We start from the raw sequence: 21046 nt of genomic DNA, 5'->3' as shown, positions 1-21046 counted from the left end.
AGTACTTCTGTATGCGTGACCAGGAATTTGTACTATAGTAAAGCATCACTACATTAATAAATAATGTCAAGACAAGTATGTTGACTTTATTTACAGTTGTGTGGATCGATACATACATTACTGACTCCCATGTGGATAGGCCTTTCACTGCTATATTAAGATTCATAAGGTCCTCCAAAGGCAGAAGACAGATCTGAATACGAAGCAGTGCCGTCGGTATTCTTATCCCTCCTCTGCTCACCAGACTTTCCAGATTGTGTGCAAACACTGCTATGGGCTAGGATTGCTTTCTAAATGCTGTTGAGGATTTGAGATATTATAAAGGAAATGAACATAGAGGAACCAGAGATGCCTTACTTGACCTAAGTGCAAGCATCCTCTCACCCCAAGGCAGTTTTCCTGAATGATCCTGAGGATAATTTGCATTTTGAGTAATGAGTCGAAGAAGGATTGAGAGGCACAACAATTAATGTGCTGCTTTCAAAAGTTTAAATTTTATGACTCATATACTATACTGATGGTAGAGAGGAATAAATGATGACAACTGCCCTCCAAGTAATATGGTCAATGCTTTATGACCTCAAATCTCCCTGACCAAACTAGTCATTTTCCAATAACTCATCTCCATTTACTTATTTAAGGTAGATTGACTAAGAGTTTTGCTCTTTGAAGCAATATTCTGCCTCACATTGCTTTAGTTCTGCACAAATGCACCAGGGAGGGGCACTATGGCTGCAGTGTTTTGCTGCTGTGTCAGATGTGTCTCGTTTGATGGTATGGCTAAAGTTATGATCCCCAAATATTTCTACAAACTATTGTTAGTACTTTTGTCATGACGGCTACAGCTTTATCATCACAATCATCTGTGTTATCTTCAGGCCTGACTGTTTATTTCTCATCCGTCATTTTACACCCGTCCTTCCTTTTCTGCCCACTAGTTGTCCTGTCACATGCACCTTTTTCCAGTTACCTGATTCCACAGCTGCTTGCACACCTGCTCCACATTACCCATTCAGTTCCAGAGTATAAAGCTAGGCAGCGTCTTTAATTTTCTAACACATTATGTGCTGAATCTCATAACCATGGCATTTCTTGTCAGCCTGGCTAGCTCAGCTCATTTGACATGTTTACATTTCCTCACTGGCTACTTGTTATGAGGGGAAACCTTGTTTTTTGCCGGGTGAAATTTACTTGTGTGGGGGTTTGAAAAAGCAGAAAGTAGAAGGGAACAGAAAATAGCATTGCAAAGGTTGTAAACATGACCTGCTGCGGCTAGCATGGCTAGCAGTCTAAAGACAATCTCTTTGTTTTAATTGGTGTTCTTGCATTGATAGTAACCAAGCAGTTTTCTACCTTCTTTGGGGCTTGTGTGTTTTTCACAGTGCAGTTCTAAAACCAAAATATAAACATCTTGTTTTTCATGAACATGCGACTTCCCGCTACTATTAGCCAGGCTTCAATGCTTACAAAAGACAACTGAACCCGTTGTTCAGGTCCTATCCCCTCACCAATCTGCTATCCTAACCTTAACTAGTCAAGGTCACTGTAACCCTAACATGTCTACAAATTGTATGGGGGTCTATAATAACGCACCACTCCCATTCAATCTCAAACTGACTGGACATTGCACATTGTGTCAAAGTTTAATTAGATTAAAGGGGACAGATTCCTTTGTGATTGTGTTTCAGCCAGTTCCACATTGAAATGAATGAAGCAAAATGTGGACTGAATGTTTGTCCCACAATATTTGGTTCCTGTTGGAAAAGGGCTCCTGTGGACCCTCAACTCGAATACCAAACTGTTAGTATGCCATGAAATCAATTTGATTGGCAATCAATGTTGCCTGCCCCCTAACACAAACACACACACATTAATCCCAGGGGCAATTAATGTGTGCTGTACACATCCAGCAACAAAAAATATGCCCTTCTCTTTACTCCGTGTGTCTTCATTCACTCATTGAAAATGTTAACAACTGTACGTTTACACATCAGGTTCACATTTGACATTATTTAACCTGCAAAGATTTTATTTATGGACATGTAAGCGAAGATAATGTTTGTGTTTTTTGCACACAGTACTGCTGGGTAGCATTTCTCTGCCATGCTGACATGTCCTCACAAAACGCATCGCATCTCGGAAGATGACTTGGAATTTGCATCTTCAGCCTTAATGGGCTCTTAGGAAGAGGGAAATTTGTGTCTGCATCTCTGGAATGCAGCATTAATTTGCAGGTGTCTGGTAAATACTGCTGGTCCTGCCAATAGGCGCTATGAGTCACAGTGACTCAGTGATCACTGGTAATGGGAAGGCCGGAAGACAGCAGGCATTTATGTCAAGCCAGATAAAAATCTAAACAAGTGTAGACTTTGCCAAGTTCATTATCTTGAAAATGTAACATGAAACAAGATATTTACATTTCTAACTTCACATTCCAACCAGCTCCTATTTTCTTCAAGAGGGTCCCACATTGCCTCGCTCCGCACGACAGCAGCCCATTTAAAGCAGAATGCTTTATTCTGCCTCAACTATCATTGGTGGTGTGACAAAAGAATTGAAAGTCAACAGATTATGTTTACTTCCAGAACAGAGCTTATCAAAGCGTCATTAGGCCGCTGTGATGCTCCCTTTTATATTTGCAGCTAATGATCCGTGTAATATCTGTCCTTTCCCCCCGGATGTGCTGTTTTCCATCAAGGCAAGGCTATTTGGAAGTGTGTGTGTGTGTGTGTGTGTGTGTGTTTGTGTGAGAGAGAGAAAGATCTATTTTTCAAATGATATGAATGACCCTTACAAACAACTAAGCAATCTTGGGATACAAGGACACAATTGCTTTGCTTTGAACAGAGTAAAATACTCAGTCTTTCCAACATTTCAATGTTATAAAAAGCTTAAGTTCTTAAAACGTGATGATCGTCTAATGTAAACATTGTAACAGAACATGATTGGTAGGTAGAATATCTTCTGTTTTTAAGTCTAAATAGTCAGGTGGAACCACAAGGGGCCTTTTTCACAGCAGACATGTTCACTTGTCACATTAGGAAAAATGGTGAAACACTAATGATGGCTCAGTTCCATTAAGTGTAACAGTAAACTATTCCAGTGAGCCAGGATGCACAATTCCAGGGCCAATTCTAAGTGAATTGCACCTATCATTAATGTTATTAAACACATCTGTGCTTTTCCAATAATGAAATGTCAAAATGTCTACTGTGAAAAAGGTCTACGTATCTTTCTGTGAAGTGGAGACATACTAATTAAAAGAACTTTCTATTGCACCTTTCAAGAGCAGACGTCACAAAGTGCTTTACAATAGAAGAAAAAATAGCAAGTAAAAAATAACAAACATTAACAAATTCACCATAATCAACTTTTAAAGTTGTTAATATGTCCATGTTGTCTTTACAGCTTGTTTTCAGCACCTCCAAGTGCCCAAAAAAGGTTTAAGCAAAAACACGTTAACCCAGTGTATTCATGCTTATTATTAGGGTCAGACTGCTTTATTGTTTTTTTCATGATCAGGCATGTCAATGCCCACAGTTGATGAGATTGAGTTTCATTTCTGATCACAGCTACATCTGAACAGCCCCTAAAAGTATTTCATTCTTTTTAAATTGGTCAAATGTATTGATTCTCCAAATTGGTGAAAACTAGTAGTAGTGCCAGTAACTGGCAGTTATCGATGTTTATACTTTAGAAATATCCACCTGCCACAATTGCCCACGCAACTCAGGCACACATTGTGTGAAGAGATGTAGTTGTCACTCATTCATCAATGTTGCTGATTCCTTAATTTTTTAGTTTGAGACTTTGCCACTTAGATTTGACCTGCCATCTAAACTGACCTTGCGACACTTCCTCGCTCTGTACCAACAAACTGTTTCTATGACAGGAGCAGCTCTATGGTGGGCTCATGTATGTGCGGAGAGGTGGATTACCATGACGGCAGGCTGTACATATGGCAGAGATCAAACAATTAACCTAGTAGTGATTGGCCCTGCCATAAGGGTGCAGTAATTAGAGCTAAGTGGCCCTGAGACCAGACTGGAGTAATAGGAACGCTCACTGCAGGGAAGAGTCAGACCCTCAACGTCTGTGAAAGTCTTTGTGACCTCAGCCTTCATACACCTTGACACTTTTCAAGCTCTTTAACAGTGTTGTTTGGTGCTCGTAAATACATGTTCACTCTGTGTTTTTATTCAGTGAAAGATCAATGAACAACTAGACCTTTCTCCATTACTACAGTCATATTATTATATGCTACCCTTCTGCTCAAATGCACATGAAATTATTGGCATAAATTGTTCATAGCTGTACAAAGTCGATTCCATATATATATATATATATGTGTGTGTGTGTATGTGTGTGTGTGTGTGTAAATAGGTTTTGCACCTTTGTCTGCACGTATTTATCTTTCCTTGCAAGTTGTCAAAGTGTCCCTGCGCTGATGTTACGAAAACAAATCCATCCTGCTCCCCTGTGAGAATAAAGTGATTCTTCATCTGATTCAGATATTGATCCTTTTCGTAGAAGGATACAAGTGTAGCTACTTTGTTCGAAGTTCTGCATTAGAAAGTGAGTTAGTGAGTTGTTTAATCTTATCTAACCCCTGGGACTGTAATTGATGGAATTGTGCTCTTAAAATTAACAGTGAAAAAGATTCGAACCCATTTAGTGCTGCCTGAAGGCTGCTTACGATCAATCTGCCTTGGACTGTGCTATGTGCACAGGATTCCTCCATCTGTAAATGCACATGTACAATGTGAGTAGACGTGTGCTTATACTATCTGGCCCCCGGCAGGCTGTCGTTAACATACTGTAATCTTTCACAGTGCTTATGTTTCTCTTTTTGTTATAGGTCTATACATGTTAATGTTTCATTATAATAATTACACGGCTCAAGTTAATTAACAAACATCACATTGTCTATAGTATTGGCTGCTGCAATCATATTTCCTTTGTTGCATTTGGGACAATTTATAGCTTATTGCACTCTTACTGTGTTTCTGTTCTGTTTGAGTGAAAGGTTAGCTGTCATAGAGCTGTCATATTGTTTAAATATGGGGATAATGGTGCACATTTTCAGATAGACTCTCCTCAGAAGACATTGATAGTGTTCATATTAACTCGACCATCCGACAACCAATTCTGATGGTAGCATAATATACGGGAAGCTTACATCCTATGCAGTTTACTGCAGAGGGATGGGCATTGCTTGTAGCCTACAGGTGAGTGGGACAGACACAGGACAACAGTCTTACAACCAATAATCCAAATATTCAAGAAACAGATCAGAATTTGTCACATAACTTGCATTCAGCCCTGTTAATAAACTAGTTAGTAACGATGCCACCTGAGCTTGGATCATTTACATCACAACAAAAAAATGTACTACATGTTCTGTTCCCAAAGGTCAGGAATGAATTTCCATCAAATCTGAGGCGTTTTTTGGTAGTCTTTGTGTTCTTCCTCACATCACTTTAAATTAGGCCATTGTCATCTCAGCTAAATGTCTCAAGGTAATGATGAAAGTGTCTTGAATGGCACTTTCGAGGCAGCATTTATTCCAAAACACTTTTTTTGTGATGTAATGCAAAGACTGAATGCAAAGTGATTGAAAGGCATATCTTTTGTACTAAACAACATAATATATGAATGCACTGTGATGTAATGTTGTGTGAAATGATGCAAACAAACAGCCAGACTTTGTACCCTTGTTTATAAGTGTTAAAGTTAAGTTCCACATAATGTTATGTCATATTTTCCTACATTCACTGAAATGTTTGAAAATGGTACATTTTACTATGAGATAATTAATTAGTTCTGGTTTTTGTTGGAAGCAAAAATTATACATGTTGCGGTAAATCACATTGCATGACGGTCACTTTGGTTTGACCCCCATGACCTTTCAGCAGGAAGTGCTCTAACTACCATCCCATAAATATTCAAGTGAGGGAGTTTTTATCGTAGCAACTGGAGCCTGAAAGAACCCACTGATTGTGTTTGGTACCACAATGAAATTGTGCTGCCAAACGGGATGTAAGGTCACTTTGGACCACCAAATATCAAGTGGGGGGAATTTGTCATGGTAGAGGAGGGAGTGCTTAAGGACACCAGCTGAGCTTAGGTGGGCACCATCTCATCTCATTGGTGTAGAGGAAATGATGCAATACCTCCCATTCCAAGGTCATCCCATGCTACAGTGATTCCCACAAACCCTTTCCAGCATCAGAAATACTCTGCTGCATAGAGAGCTGGATGATTTCAGAGCCAAGCGGTGGCCATCTCTGGCTGTAATTCCATCATTTCGTGGTTGAAGGAAGTCATCTGTGGTAACATGGTCGGATGTTGGAAAATCACTCATCGCAATGTTAAATTACTTTCTACGTAAATTACTTTCTATCTGAACACAGCTTGTGTGTGTTTTTTTTAACATGTGTACACACTGAATTGCATCCTTTATGTTTCCAGAGTGCAGGCTTTACTTACCTCAATCTCTTCGTAGTCTTACTGTTTTTGTCTTTGGTTACATATCTCCCTAAATTAATAAATACGAAGGGTGTGACACTTTACAGTGTAATTAGCAGAGTCTGGCATTACCAGACCTTCCTCCATAGCGCTGCACAGGGGTCTGGCTAGTAAACACAGCATTCCGGGATTGGAGAAAAGATGCTCCGGTTTATTAGCATTTCTTTAAACCAATCACAATCGTCTTAGGAGCCGCTTCTCCCCAGACACAATGCAAAATAGCTGTCGAGATGAAATTGTTGGTAGAACATGTGCTCATTCAAAGGTTGTTTTAGTTGTGCAACAGAACACTCTGATTCGACAGATAGCCTAGCTTACTGTCTGGATTTACCCTGCAGAGATCTGAGGAGCTGTTTACCATAGTCCTCATGAATCAACCCGAGTTTAGAATGCCAACACAAAGAAAGCAGAAGGTGAACTTTCGGCCGAAAATGAGGAAAACCCGGGGGAAATACCGACAGCACCAGAACAATCCTGGAAGTGGATTGTTGTTGATATATAGACTAGCATTAGCGTAGATTATGCATTTTAAATGCAAAGTGCACCCAGGATACAGTAAAGATCCACTTGTTAATAGTCTCTGGAGGTGGTGGTCAGTGATGCTTGTGGCGTATTTAACAACGAAGAGTAAAGAAGTGTGTGTCCACTCAAATCAGAGCCACTTTGATATGGAGTTTTCTTTATGGATCCAACAGAGCTTTCACACCCCACAAGGCAGCGTGCAGCCTGGATTAGCAGGGCGCTGGAAGACGGGGACTAAGCGAGACCTGATGTTTACTGTCAATTTTAAAGGATGTAAATATTACAAGGATGTAATGTGCATGACAGCCAAGGGAATGAGAAATCAGATTTCAGTGCTCAAGGCAGAGGTACATTTTAATGTGAGCTGTGAAGTGTCATAGATTCAGTAAACCTGTTGAGACGTCAGTTTGTCAGTCATTGAATTATTCCATCATAAAAGCTATAATGCTTCAGTTTTCTTTATCTTCTCTGTACCTACAGCAATACTTCCAGATCTCAACTGTAATGTAATTTCATGAAGTGCTCATAAAATAAATCACATTTTCACCAGGAATCTGTGGGCAATCAGCAGCGGCATATGATTCAATTTTAGGGAATAATGCATTTTTTTGACTTACCCACAATGGGACGTTGTGGATGGTTTTTAGAGAATGCCCATATTCACTCAACAAGTATACGGGATTATTAGCATACTTATATTTCTTTGGGAGAGATGTGAAGCAGATATACTGTGTGAGATGAAAAGGACAGCTGCATGATGGGGTTTGTTATTTTTGACTTTGTTGGGCAAAATTCAGTGATAATCTTTCAGCTTATTGTAATTCATGTGGTCTGAGAGACAACTAGAAAAACAGCATTGATCAGTAAGCATGAAAAAAGAAAGCTGGATGACCCCATTAACTTACTTAAACCATTATTACATTTGTTTTTCTTGCATAAACTTTACCACCAAACCGGTTTAATTTTCTAATATTGTTCTGGTCAAAACTGACCGGCATTTTTCATTAGATTGCCTCACTACCTCATGACATCCTTCACAAAAGGCATTGGAACACATAATATTCATTGTGACTACTTTCTTAGAATTTTTTGTGATTATTCAAATTGTTTACACTTTTTCGTTCACGCCATACGTAATGAATGGGAAAGAGTATCATTTCCATTCAGGAGATGAAAATCTCTGTACTCAACTTCCTGTGCTTGTACACCCACTCTCACACACTCACACTCACTCACACACACATACACACAAACACACACACACACACACACACACACACACACACACACACACGCAAACAGTGTTTAAAGGTTAAAGTTTTCAGGCTGTCCACCTAATAACACTCTCTTCACCCTTTTTTCCTATATTCAGTCCTCTGCCTTAACTTCCCATGGAGAATATCCTTTATGCCTTGCCACCCTCTTTTTCTCCCTTTTTTCAGTCTCCACTTATCCTATCACACTTTGTCTACCCAGCCCTCCTCTTTTGCTACCTTAGGTCCAACCTGAACTCACAGAATACCTTGAAGTGAACACAGCCCCTTAACTCAAAATCTGTGGCAGCTTCACAGAATTGCCGAAAATTCTGTGATGGGTCCATGGAATAATTTAGAGAAATGAACACGGCCCCTTAAGTTAAGGAAAAGGTCGTAGGCGGGCGGGACAACAACAAGTTGGGTTTAGGAAAAGAAGAACGGCTTGGGTTTAGGACACGATCTCCGGTTTCCTTGGTGAAAGTCCTGTTTTGTTTGACCAATCCACCTCCCAACCGCAGATTTTCAGCCTTTCATACTTGCTGCTACCGTTGTCGCTCTTAATGCCACGTCCTCTTCTTGTTGACTTTACTTTGTATTGTTTTTAGTGGTGGCCACACTTTTCACAGATTTCGTTCCACCACCACACAGTGCTCTGGTAACAGTTTGTGATCATTTCACAGAATTCTGTGAGACCAGGCTCTGAGGTATTGAGTGGTTGTTTTTTTTATCTTCTAATCTTTCATTCCTTTTGAGTCAATGTTTACTGCCAGCTAAAAAACAACTCCCATGTGGATCAGTCTCTTGCAGGTAATGTTTCACCTGTTGGACTTGTTTCTAGTTCCTATTACCTCAAAGATTGACCTTAGAGACTTATGTCAACTCTGCAGCTGACGCGGGTTTAAAGCCGTATCGAGAGAGCCAGCTGGCTGCTTTAGCCTGCAAATAAACCCAACTACTGGTGGGAAGCAGTGTGAGAGGCAAGAGAGCTGGCACGCGAAGGCCTTCTCGAGCTCTACGCTGTTTTGTCATTTATCACAACTTAACGACTTTAGTTTTAATGTTATTGCCTTCTGGAGATGAGAGTTTCCTCTTTCACTCAGGATATCCATCAACAAAGTGACATTGATTGCTGTCATATAATTTTGTATAAAGCAATCTTGATTCACGACTGTCTTTAAGAGAGATTGGTATGAGCGATCACCTTTTTTTTGGACTTTCAGAAATAGTGTCTAAATAGCAATTAGATTCTTTCTGTGCTCTCAAGTGAAAACATTGTCCCTCCATGTTTGAACATTCATTGGTATAAATACAAACTTTCTCAAGCTTTTTCATGGATACACAAGGACAATCTTCAAACAAGTATTATCATAAATTTTTTTGGTAGCAGCCTCACATACACGTTTTGAACTCAAAGTATTATGCATGAGCATTGTAAATCTTGACAAATTGAAATTTCTGACAGATTCTTCTGAGTTCATCCTTAGCCCTTAGAAATAGCAGTTTGTCAAAACAATTCCATACACACACACACACACACACACACACACACACACACACACAACATTCACTATGCAGTCCGACTTTGCTCATTGTTTCGGTTTTAGGGCATGTAGCTGTTTTTAACTAAAAAGCTCTGATACTGTTTAGTACCTGCCCAGCTCTAAACAGACAAATCAAAGTTAGCAACAAGCTTTTGAAGACACCTAGCAATATTTGGTAACACTTTACTTGAAGGTATCTACATCTGAATAGGTGTCTACAGAAGAATGATATGACACTGTCATAACCATAACCATAACTTGTAATGACAAAACCAAATGACACTTACTAAAAGAAGTATAAAGTCTTGAACATTTATCAGTTTTGATGTTGATGATACGTTCATGACAGCGTCGTGTCAATACACTGTCATGCAGTCAATACCAAAACTGAGCAAAAAGGAGAGTGAACATTGGTTCTATTTGTCAGTTGGAAAGAAAGATTGACTCCAAAGGAATAATTATGGGGCTTTGTGTCTGTTGGAGTGTAAAAAGACAAAAACGTGATTTGCAGCTGCCAAATACATGTAATGTAATGTTACATATGCCATTACAACTTTGTGAGATGATAATATGTCAGTGTTTTTTTAAGCCCACCATCAAGGGGTAAACAAAAAAAGATTAAGCTCAGCTAAATGGCAATGGTTGGTCAATCCCGAAAGAAGCAAGCTTGTGTGTGTGTGTGTGTGTGTGTGTGTGTGTGTGTGTGTGTGTTAGTGCACATGTATGGAGAACGGGGGTTGAACTGATGAAAAATATATAAAACTTTCTAAATATTCCTTTCAGATATGCTGCGCTGTATCAAGAATCTCAGCTGATGCTTGAAAGATTATGGTGGAAAACTGTGGCCTGTGACCTGTCGGGGAAATAAAAAAACTGCTGAGGTTCAGAACAAATAGTGTGTAACCCTAACAATACCTGAACCACTGAATTTTCCATGCGCAATAAGATGAACCTTAATGTTCGGTGTGACCCTAAATGAGCCTTTAAAGGAAAATATGATCTAGTGTTAATGAATTCTCTTATTTTGGTGATATGTTGAGGAAAAGGGAAATCACGGTAGCATTCATGTCCCTCATAATGAAATGTTGGAAGTCTGATTACATGTGCAAATAAGTTTCTCTAAAAGAAATGCTCCCTCCCATTGTTCTTCCCTGTCTCTTACAGGACAATTTGAGAGTAATAACACTTTCATCACTGCCTTCACAAAATGTGCTTTAGCCTTATTTACAAAGGATCATTTTTACTCCTGCATTTTTTCCACCTCTCAAGCATGTATCTTTTATTTCACATAGTGCACTGCATTCTGCAGCACGCGGTATACACCAATACCACAGCACTGATCTAAAGGGAAGACGAGTGGTGGAAAAACCTCTCACACAAGGCTTTTTCCAATCTTCAATAAAGCCCAAATAACCTGTGTTAGATGTAAAGAGCCTCTAAAAAAAAAAAAAAAAAGCCTCTGTTGCTCGCTGCTCCTCTTTACTCCTCAGTAACTGGAAAGAAGTGAGACAAGTAGCTGACGTACAGGCACTGTCACCTACCCACCCCTCCAACTCTTGATTGGATGATACACTTCCAATGATGTAGGGTGACAACGCAATGGATGGCTTCTCATCTGTCTCTTCAGTGTGAATACACTGCAGTTGGTGTCTGGAAGGTCGTATGTAGTATGAGTTTTTGTGTGTGGGAGGTGTCAGGGTGGGGATCTGTGTATAAGCATGCATGCTAGCATAGATTTAAGGTTAACTGTTTTCAGTTGTTACCAATTTTCACAAAAAAACATAAAGGTTTAAAAAGGTGAGATAACAATTTAAACCAAAAGCAAACAAACAAGGTGCTCATATTCTGGTATAGAAATGAACAGAAAATGAGAAGAAGATGCAATTTAGATGCTGATTATGCTCCAGAGTTCTGCTCACACAGACAACATGAGACAAACAACCAACAAAAGGTGTAAAACTTGTAAAATAAAATGTTACCTGGACCTTGGACACAATTTTTTAAACTTTCTTGTAATCCCATTTCCACCATTGTTAGATCCTTAAAAGTAACATTTAAATGACATTAAAACACCAATACCATTTTACTTTAAGTCCCCCTTCTTAGAATTAAATACAGTATATAACCATTGAATTGATTAATTGTAACACATGTGATGTAGTTGTACTGTCTGTAAGAAGATTTGTGTTTATAAGTGTATTTGCCAACAGCTATAACGCCTGCTTGTACCCATAAATGGCTGCTTATAAAGTGATAATTAATGAAAATAAAGTAAAATGAGTGAATGAAAAAGTAGTAATGATATGAAATATGTCTTCATAGGAGTAGTTATAGCTTTAAGCTACTCTACATTAACAAGTGCCTTACATTTGCTTGCAACTACATTATAATGTCTGATAGTGATGTCTGGAGTGATAATCCAAATGATCAGAGATTCTCTGCAGCTGATACCAATGGTCAGGGTGTGTATGCAAATAGGCATATGTGTGTATGTGAGGAAGGTGTCAAAGAGACGCATCAAATTCAAACCAAGCACTCTTTGGTGACATGGTTGGTTACTCAGATGTTGTGGGCGGGGCTACGTTTGGCTGGTACCCAGGCTATAAATAACCCATAACCTAAGTTTTTGTAAGCTGCCAAGCCAAAGAACTGAGCTTTGTGAAGACAAAGAAGGACATAAGGAATCATCAGGAAGAACAGGAAGACTGTGGAATCCTGACGTTACATGTCTGACGTTACATGTGTTAGCTTAATTTACAAACTGTTAGGCTAAGAACTAACATTTGGATATCTGAGTAGCTAATGCTTGCTGCAAACATAACACAGTCCCTCCAGGATTTCGATGCCTTTTTTTGAGATTGTTGCAGCCCAAAATGCCTGTTGCGGGTTTGTTGCAATGAAGTTGCGGGAGACAGAGAAAGGCTCACAAAAAGTTGTGATTTTATTTTTATAGTTCTTTAACAATAAAAAGGAATCCTGTTTTGAGGAGAGTAAATTACTTATTTTCGTAAGTAACCTTACCAATAAGGCTGAGGATGCTGCAAATGAAAATGGCTGGTGGATTTAAGACAAAAAATTATAATTTACTGAATGAATCAAATTTGAACATGTCTGTCAGTAGCTTGTTGATCTTTACATTGTTAGTTAATTTCCTATCCTTTGACTAAAGACTGATTTGACTTTAACTTATCATTGCAATAACGAGCGTAGCTGTCCTCAATTTAGGTCATCCTGTACGTTTCATCTCCGTTTTTTCCTGCATCCGTGTGTGTTTGTGTGTCTTCACATCAGAAACAAGGAAATGAATTTAGCAACGTACGTGTGACGTCAACCCATTCTAACTCCCGCTTGGTCATTGGCTCCCATAGTCACAAACTGATAAAAAAAATGTCCGGCAAGTGGGATTGATGGGACTGGTTAAAGTCGTGGGAAACTCAGATTATTGGTCAAAATTGCCGTTCGCACCAAAGTCGCAGTGATTGGTGGAATTTGCATAAATTGGCAACATTCCAAAATCCTGGAGGGACATCAGATATAACGTTAGCTTAGTGTCAGGATCCCACAGTCTCCCAATTCTTCCTGCTGATTCCTCACACCAGTATCTCCTCTTCATAAAAACTCATTTTTTTGGGTCGGCAGCTTCTAAAAAAAACGTAAGTTATGGGTTCTTTACATTGTTGGTAGAAAATATCATCACACAGCAGCTTTTAGGCATTTATCTCATGTTTGTTAGCAGATTAAATTTTTGAGGAGGCACACTTCATGCAATACAAGGTAATGAGTTCTTTTGGCCTCTGGTTTTCTCTATCTGCCTTTCAGGTCGGAGCGACAGAAGTCTCCCCACCAGTAAGGGTCATTTTCAGAGAACGACCAATCCCTGCTATTAAATTAAATCCTTCATTTTACAGCACAGTGGATAATACTCTGGCTGCACACCTGTTTCTCCCTTCTAATGGACTGACCGTTCTAATATGAGTTAGAGTGCTGATCCTTTCTTAAATTAACCTATTAAATGTGCTTCATTAATGAAGGGAGGGATATAAATGAAGTGGAGGGATAAGCGATTAAAGAAGGGATTTTTCATGTAATGGATTTTACAAAAGATGGCGTGAATCTTCTTTTATCAGGTATTTTTTCCATTTTTCCATTTAGTTCGAGGTTCAGAAGCTCAAGGACATTTTTGACAGGATACCTGCTGTTGATGGATATGAAAGGATAGATTTACTGATTGCTGCAGGGACTCAACTTGTCAACATAAAGTTAATGTGGTAGGGACTCTTTAGCTGCACATCAATTCCTAAAATGATGCACCCAAAGTGAATCCTGAGATTATCAGAAGTCAGGTCCAAATGATCACCATAAACAGTTTAAGGGTGTGCGGAGTTAACTATGTATATCACGTCAGTCAGCAACCATGATAGATGAGACGGGACAGACATTGTGACATTATAACCATACGTGACGGGTGAAAGTGCGGAAGGCCAAGGATAGCAGAGCTGCAACTCACACATAACCTTGTTCAAAAATTCACAAGACAAGAAGAGAAACACAAACAAGTACATGTGCGAGTGGGGGACACAAAGGCGGGATGTAAATTTGCACATACTCTCTGTCTCTTTCTCGCTTTCTCTTTCTATGTCATTCAATCTTCTGCTTCTTTCATGGAGATCTGTCTTTGTTCCTGAAATAGCGACAGAGAACAGAGAACACGGGGCAACCAAAATCTTAGAAACTGACAGAGATGATGACATCGGACTTGTTTACCTGCACAAAATATTCTGGATAAAAGCATGTATCTATTAAGGGGATGTTCAAAATGAGTTGTTTATGTACTTCTTCCTTTCCTAATCACAAACAACACCAATGTATAACCAGATTATTCACTATTCAGATAATTATTTTAAGTACTTACGTACATCACGAAAGCATAAGCAGTACAACATATGTCTGCCTACATAGCTTGTTTTAAAATTCCATATTCCATTTATGATATTTGATATTTTCCTGCAAAAAGATGTGCCATTTACATGCAACTGTTAAAGGTTACATTTATTCCGTGTTGGAAAAAGTATCTAGGTCTATTCAGAACAGTGTGTTATACCTCTCCCTGCCAAAAGTAAGAAACCATGAATTTATAGTTTATAAGGTGACCAGCTCATTTTAAATAAATTCTCTGCAATAAAAAGAAAGAGACTTGCTTTGAGAAGCTGATCAGCTAATGTCTTAGCATGAATGTGAATTTGCTAGCTACTTAGTGCGATGACTCAATCCCTCGCTAGTTAGCTCACTGGCTAAGTTGGTCACGTTTAAATTTACTAATGATAATTTTGGCTTTTATATTTATGTGTATTTGCATTGTCAAGAAACAAGGATGCAGGTGCCATTATTCCTTTCTCTGTTGCCAGGTCTGTGTGACAAAACCAGCCAATTGCCAACATTCTAAATATGCCCCTGCCTAACTATACACACTGCTTTTAAAGTCCAACAGCATTGGTAGCATTACCAACTGTCTTGTTATATAGAAGTAATAATAGTAAGTGGATCTGGAAACACTGATTCCCTTTACAGTAAGTAAGTGTTGGTGCACTGAGGGATGGCTTTGGGAATTCCAGGCAAACCAGATGACAGCAAACTGTTTTATTCAACTGTTATTGTGTCCAATTTACACTCTTTAACTCTTATTGATTCAACCTCCAAAGCCCAAGTCCCTCAAGGTGTAAGCCCTGTTTCATGAACGACAAATGTCTACATAGATGGTGTTTGAGTGTGGCACCATACTGAAGGAACTGAATGTCATTTGGTACTTTTTGATTAGATTTGGCAAATGAAGTTGAACTGACAAGTGAATGCAGAACAGTTGTTTTTCATTTTAGCATATTAATTATACTTAGGAGGGTGACTGAACCAAATCCCTCTGTTCCAAGCTGACTCTCAGTTAACCATAATGACAAAGATTCACATCTACAATATTGATCGGGCTCATGCTTTGGCAGGGTCACCAGTCATTTATAATCCCTCTCCCCAGCTGCTCCTGATCGCTTGCTCCTCTCGGTTAAATAGTTTGGGTCTCTGCACAATCTGAGGGCAAAATGTAAATAGTAGGCTATTGTGACTGCAGTTAAAAGGTTTTATTTGCATATATATTACAAAGAAAAGATAAAATAGTGGAACTGCTACATTCTGCAATGGATGATGGAGAGAATATAAAAGAGTCAAAACGTGTGTGTAGGATTGAAAGAAAATAATATCCACTTCCTCTTTATTCTGTTTTTAATTTGAAATTTGATGTGCAAATCAGAGTGAAAATTGGGAAATGATGGTTTACTATCTTAGGAGCAGAATGTATGATACTTATTAAGCACTAGAGTTGTGTCTGTCTGTTTGCACAAAACGCCGGCCACTATTAATCACACATTACAACTAAATTCACACTGTTCCTAACACCAGATTATCTTTGTTGTGTCAGAGATTGTTTTACATTACCTATAGGCTTCTTGTGTATATGAAAATCTGAGCATTTTAAGTTAATGTACTACTACATTTGCTAATATTAAAAATGTGCCTTGTATAAGACAATCAGCTACAGTATCTACTTAAAGAAAGTTAAAGGTTTTGATGTGCTAATATTTTCATCATTTAATGAATCACGATCTGGTTTTTTTTTAGGAATGTTTTGGCTTTAAGCTGCCCCTGATCTTTGCAGTATAGTGAATAATGTGTTAAAGTCATGTAATATTAAACAGGATACACTTTTGGTATCAGTCATGATCAATCAAAACAAAGCTCCCTAAACATGGGAATTAAGACACAGATAGGCAGCAGAATTACTTCAAAGCATGGAAAACCTGTTGCCTGTCAGGAATTTATTTTAGAATTGCATTGATTTCTTTCTGTTACAAGTGACGGATAAAGTTGAACCTAAGTGCAGACAACAACGCAGAGCCATATGACAGTTTAACAGGTTTTATTCCAAATTTCCAAGTTAGGGAATGCAACAGGAAAAAAAACAAAGTCAAAATCCAATGGACATCCAGGGTACAGAGCGGAAGTGGCAGCGTGTTTCCCAGTGTCCAGTAGTCCGGAGATCCAGTGTAGAGGGCAGGAATGGTAGAAGGCAGGAGTGAAGTGGCCGCAGGAGTCAGATTCACAGAACTCTGGCAGAAAGAGAACAATCAGGGTGAGCAAAAACACAAAAGCTAAATACAACGGGTAGAGTCAGCAGCAAGACTAACATGGTTGTCTCGACTAAGATCTGATGAAGAGTGGTAGGTAGGCGGAGTATTTGAAGCAGAGGTGATGATCTGCAGCTGGAACCCTGACTACCGCACACCAGGCTTTACTCCGGCATTCAAGGATAGACAGAGGGGAGAGCAGAGACAGAGAGCTTCCAGCAGCTGCCACAGCAGCAACAGGCCAAACACTTTCAATGCTGTGCATGTTATCTGTCTGTCCATCTGACTCATGGTCTTTCTTAATTGTAATCCTCATTGTACTTTGAGGTCTTTATTCTATTTGTTTGAGCCTGGGACAGGGATTATTCATTTCATAGCTCTCTACTACATTGATCATTAATTCAATTTTACTTTCCCTACTGACTCCTTGATTTTGAAAGCTACAACCCTCTGTGCAATCCACAATTTAGTCACTTTAAGGCTAAGATACCTCCCATGGTTTCTCTCCTCCCGTTCAGTACATGCTGCAATTATGAATGAAGCATATTTGATTAGTTAAATAATTAAGAGATCATAGCTCACAGTTTCACCGACAAATCAGGCGTTGTGAGTTTTTTGCTCATTTGAACAAGTCAGTAGTGTGCTGTGTGTTCTGTTCAGAGCTCATTAGGTTTGATCTTGATCTGACACAACCCCAAAGAAGTCCCTGACTGAAAGACTGCGAGGCCACCAGTGACAGTCAGCTTTTCATCTGCTGGTTGTAAGTTTACATTTCATGTTACTTCACTGAACAAAAATGGTCACATCCAGTGTTTAGTGGGCTTGCATCAGTGACAATATGAAACAAGACATAGTGCCCTTTAGTGCCACACAAAACCATTTTACTTGCATTACTTTTTTAACATGTTAGGTCCATATATGTTTGTGTTATGTCGTGAATGTGAAAATGAACTGCTACCTCCTCTGTCAGCTCTAGCTACTGAAAAGAGAAGTCAGGCAAATTACAAAAGCTGGTCAGTCTGATGTCATGTTGCCTGAGCTCACTACTATTCATGATCTAGCCTAGTTGCGCAGAGTAAAGGATTTGAATGTCCAGGCTCTCATTGGCTAGCTGTTAGAGCCAATCAGTGTCAAACAGCTTATCTCATTGAATATGAATGAGAATTGGCACAAATCAAGCTGAGTCTTCCTGCAGACTTTTTATACCACACTAGAATGGCTTGAAACAAGGTATCCAAGGCATTTTTTCAAAAGGCCATGGATTAGAAATCAAACTAGAGTCCACTGCAGTAAGGACTGAGCCTTTAACATTGGGCGCACGCTCAACAAAATGCTTTCTCTAAATAAAATTGAAAACAAACTTGCTCCTCATACTTGAAGGTATGCCTTGGTATTTGTATGACTTCTGATACTTAAGTGTAGATCAGAGAACACATTAGTTTTTGTAGAGATGGAGCAAGGCTGCCAATTTTAACACAATAAATTGGATGAATAAACATAAGAATACACACTCTACTGTACATTCATTTAGAAGTGCAAACACAATCCGCATTGGCAAATAAAACACACAGAAGCTGTGTGCATCTATAAGCTTATAACAGACACACACAGTTACAATATAACCCAAAGTTTTGAATTGCACCCATACAAAAAAGAAGCTCATGTGAAATCATGTTTTCGCATGTGACACATTTGAAGTGAGAAATGTCCAAAAACCACATTTCCACACTGCATTTATGTGTTTTATAAATGTGAACCTTGACCTTAGCAACAGCAATGGAGAAAACCACAAGGTCCCCTCAAGGTAGTAGCTTTTCTTAAGCTTTTGTTCATATTACAGAAGAAGTTTTCCAAATGAAACTTCCAAATAATATGGTCATGCCTTTTTGGAACGACTCATAGCAACATTTTCTGATCTGACAACCTTGCTTGGCATCCTTTGTCTGTGCCTTCCTTAACCGTTATGTGACTAAATGCGTTGTGATGTGTTATGATCTAACAGTGCTAGGGTTAAGGTTTGGTGAGGTTTACGTTTGTATGTCTATAATTTGAGTTTTCCTCCGCTAACATGCTCTGCCCTTAGTGTCTAGGATTATGATCTCATTTTTTTTATGTGACAAATCCTGTCAGGCAGATCGTCCCTGTCTGGGAATTACGCTGCTAAATGACGGGAACGCAGTCAGACGCCACTGGGACTCATAATCCTCATAGTGACCCTGTTATTTCAGCTGTCAAGGACTGTGGTGCTTTTTAAATGTATTTTACTGGGAAATCCATTTTATTAGTCAGTGTTGGTTGGTGATTTAATACAGCTATATCATTTTTTATTTTTTAACTAACAAATGGTGTAATGAGTCGCAAGCTCTGTTTCTGTAATCATATTCCAGTAACCAATGCATGAATGAATCAATGAATTGTGAGTTTGTTTGATGAGGATAATGCTGATGATGAAGTACAGTGCAATGCATTTATGTTAGAGGGATATTGTGGTTACATGGTACTTGGCTCAGACGTGTAGGCCACTGTAGTCCCCCCTTTTGGTATTTTTATACATCCAGTTTAGGTAAGGCAGATGAAACTGAGAAAAATCTGCCCGATTTTCATAATATAGGTAGCAATTAATTGGTTAAGAAATGTTAAGCGTGGGCCCCTGGGTAGCTCACCTGGTAGAGCAGGTGCCCAACTATGGAGGCTCAGGTCCAGATGTACATACATTTGCAAATGTAGCATTATTACCGCCATGGCAAACCCGCAGAAAGTGCACGCTGTGATAAATCAGCTTATGTTGTATTTCTCAAACCTGCAGTTCATCGGGTAAACAGCGCCTTTCTCCGCCCATTATACCGAAAATTTAAAAGTGCAATTGTATGGCCGATGTCAAAGAAATCCTGCTTGATGCGTGTTATTTCGGCATTAGTGTTGGAGAAATGTATGTGCGCTGTAGCAAAGCGTTAAGTACTTGTGCTAGATTGCGATATTCCCACTGCTGATGCTGTGACTGTTTGAAATGATCCCAATGCCAATATTGTATGTTTCTATGTAATGTAGTGAGGAGTTTAACAACTGCTGGAATGGAATGTGAATGCTGAGTCGGACATTCAATGTCATCTTTGCTTTCTTCCACTAACAGTGATATTGCATGGCTGCTTAATCTGTAACGCTTAATGATTGAACTGAAAAAGTGTGATCCTTGGCCTGTCTTCATGTTTCATGGATTACTGCTGCCATTTCACCAGGAGGCATATGCAAGGATACCCACTTAAGGCTGATTTACACCTACTTTCAAGAAGTGGAGAATTTTCTCCGCAAAATAGAGGGCCGATGTCACAGGAGACATACCACGGAATAAATAATTGGGTGCACTTTACGCTTCCCCTCCCATCTCTTTGTGGGAAACTCCCACTATCCGCTTCCCCCTCCCATGAATGCATATGTATGACACGAAAAAGTGCAATTTGCCATATTGTGTTAGTCTTTACTTCTGTTTGCTTCTGTTTGCATGTTTGATTGGTTCCCTGTCTGGTGTCTGTCTGTGTGTGTGCCTGTTTATGTATGTGTTTGAGTATGTCTGTTTCAGGATGTATTATTTGTAAGCTGTGGACGTCACTTTTTCTTCTCCTCCTGTCTTTCCTCTCTGCATGTTTGGGCCCTGGGACAGGTTTTTATGTTCCAGTGTTTTGCCTGTGGTTTGTTTGTGATTTTTCTTAATTTGTAGAATGAAAGTAAAAAAATATTGGATAACAAAAAAAAGAAGTGCCGTCACCCAACTTTGCCAAGAGCACCTTCAAGTGTCAAAAAAATAATAATACATGCACATTGCACACTTACTCTTTTAACCATACCAAAACCTAGTAAATAAATGTGCCAAACTTGAAAAAGCAGACAGAAGCTTTAGAAGAGTTGTATCTAGCTACACGGTATTGTGACTGAAAGATCAGTGTGAGACATTTAATTTAAATACCTGATAATAAAGTTTTTTTCTACGGGAAAGTATGACTCTTGCTAAAATAAATTAAAAAGTAAATAA

This window comes from Etheostoma cragini, chromosome 13, assembly GCF_013103735.1.
Source record: "Etheostoma cragini isolate CJK2018 chromosome 13, CSU_Ecrag_1.0, whole genome shotgun sequence".
Lineage (NCBI taxonomy): Eukaryota > Metazoa > Chordata > Actinopteri > Perciformes > Percidae > Etheostoma > Etheostoma cragini.
Note: the sequence above shows the minus strand (reverse complement) of the source record.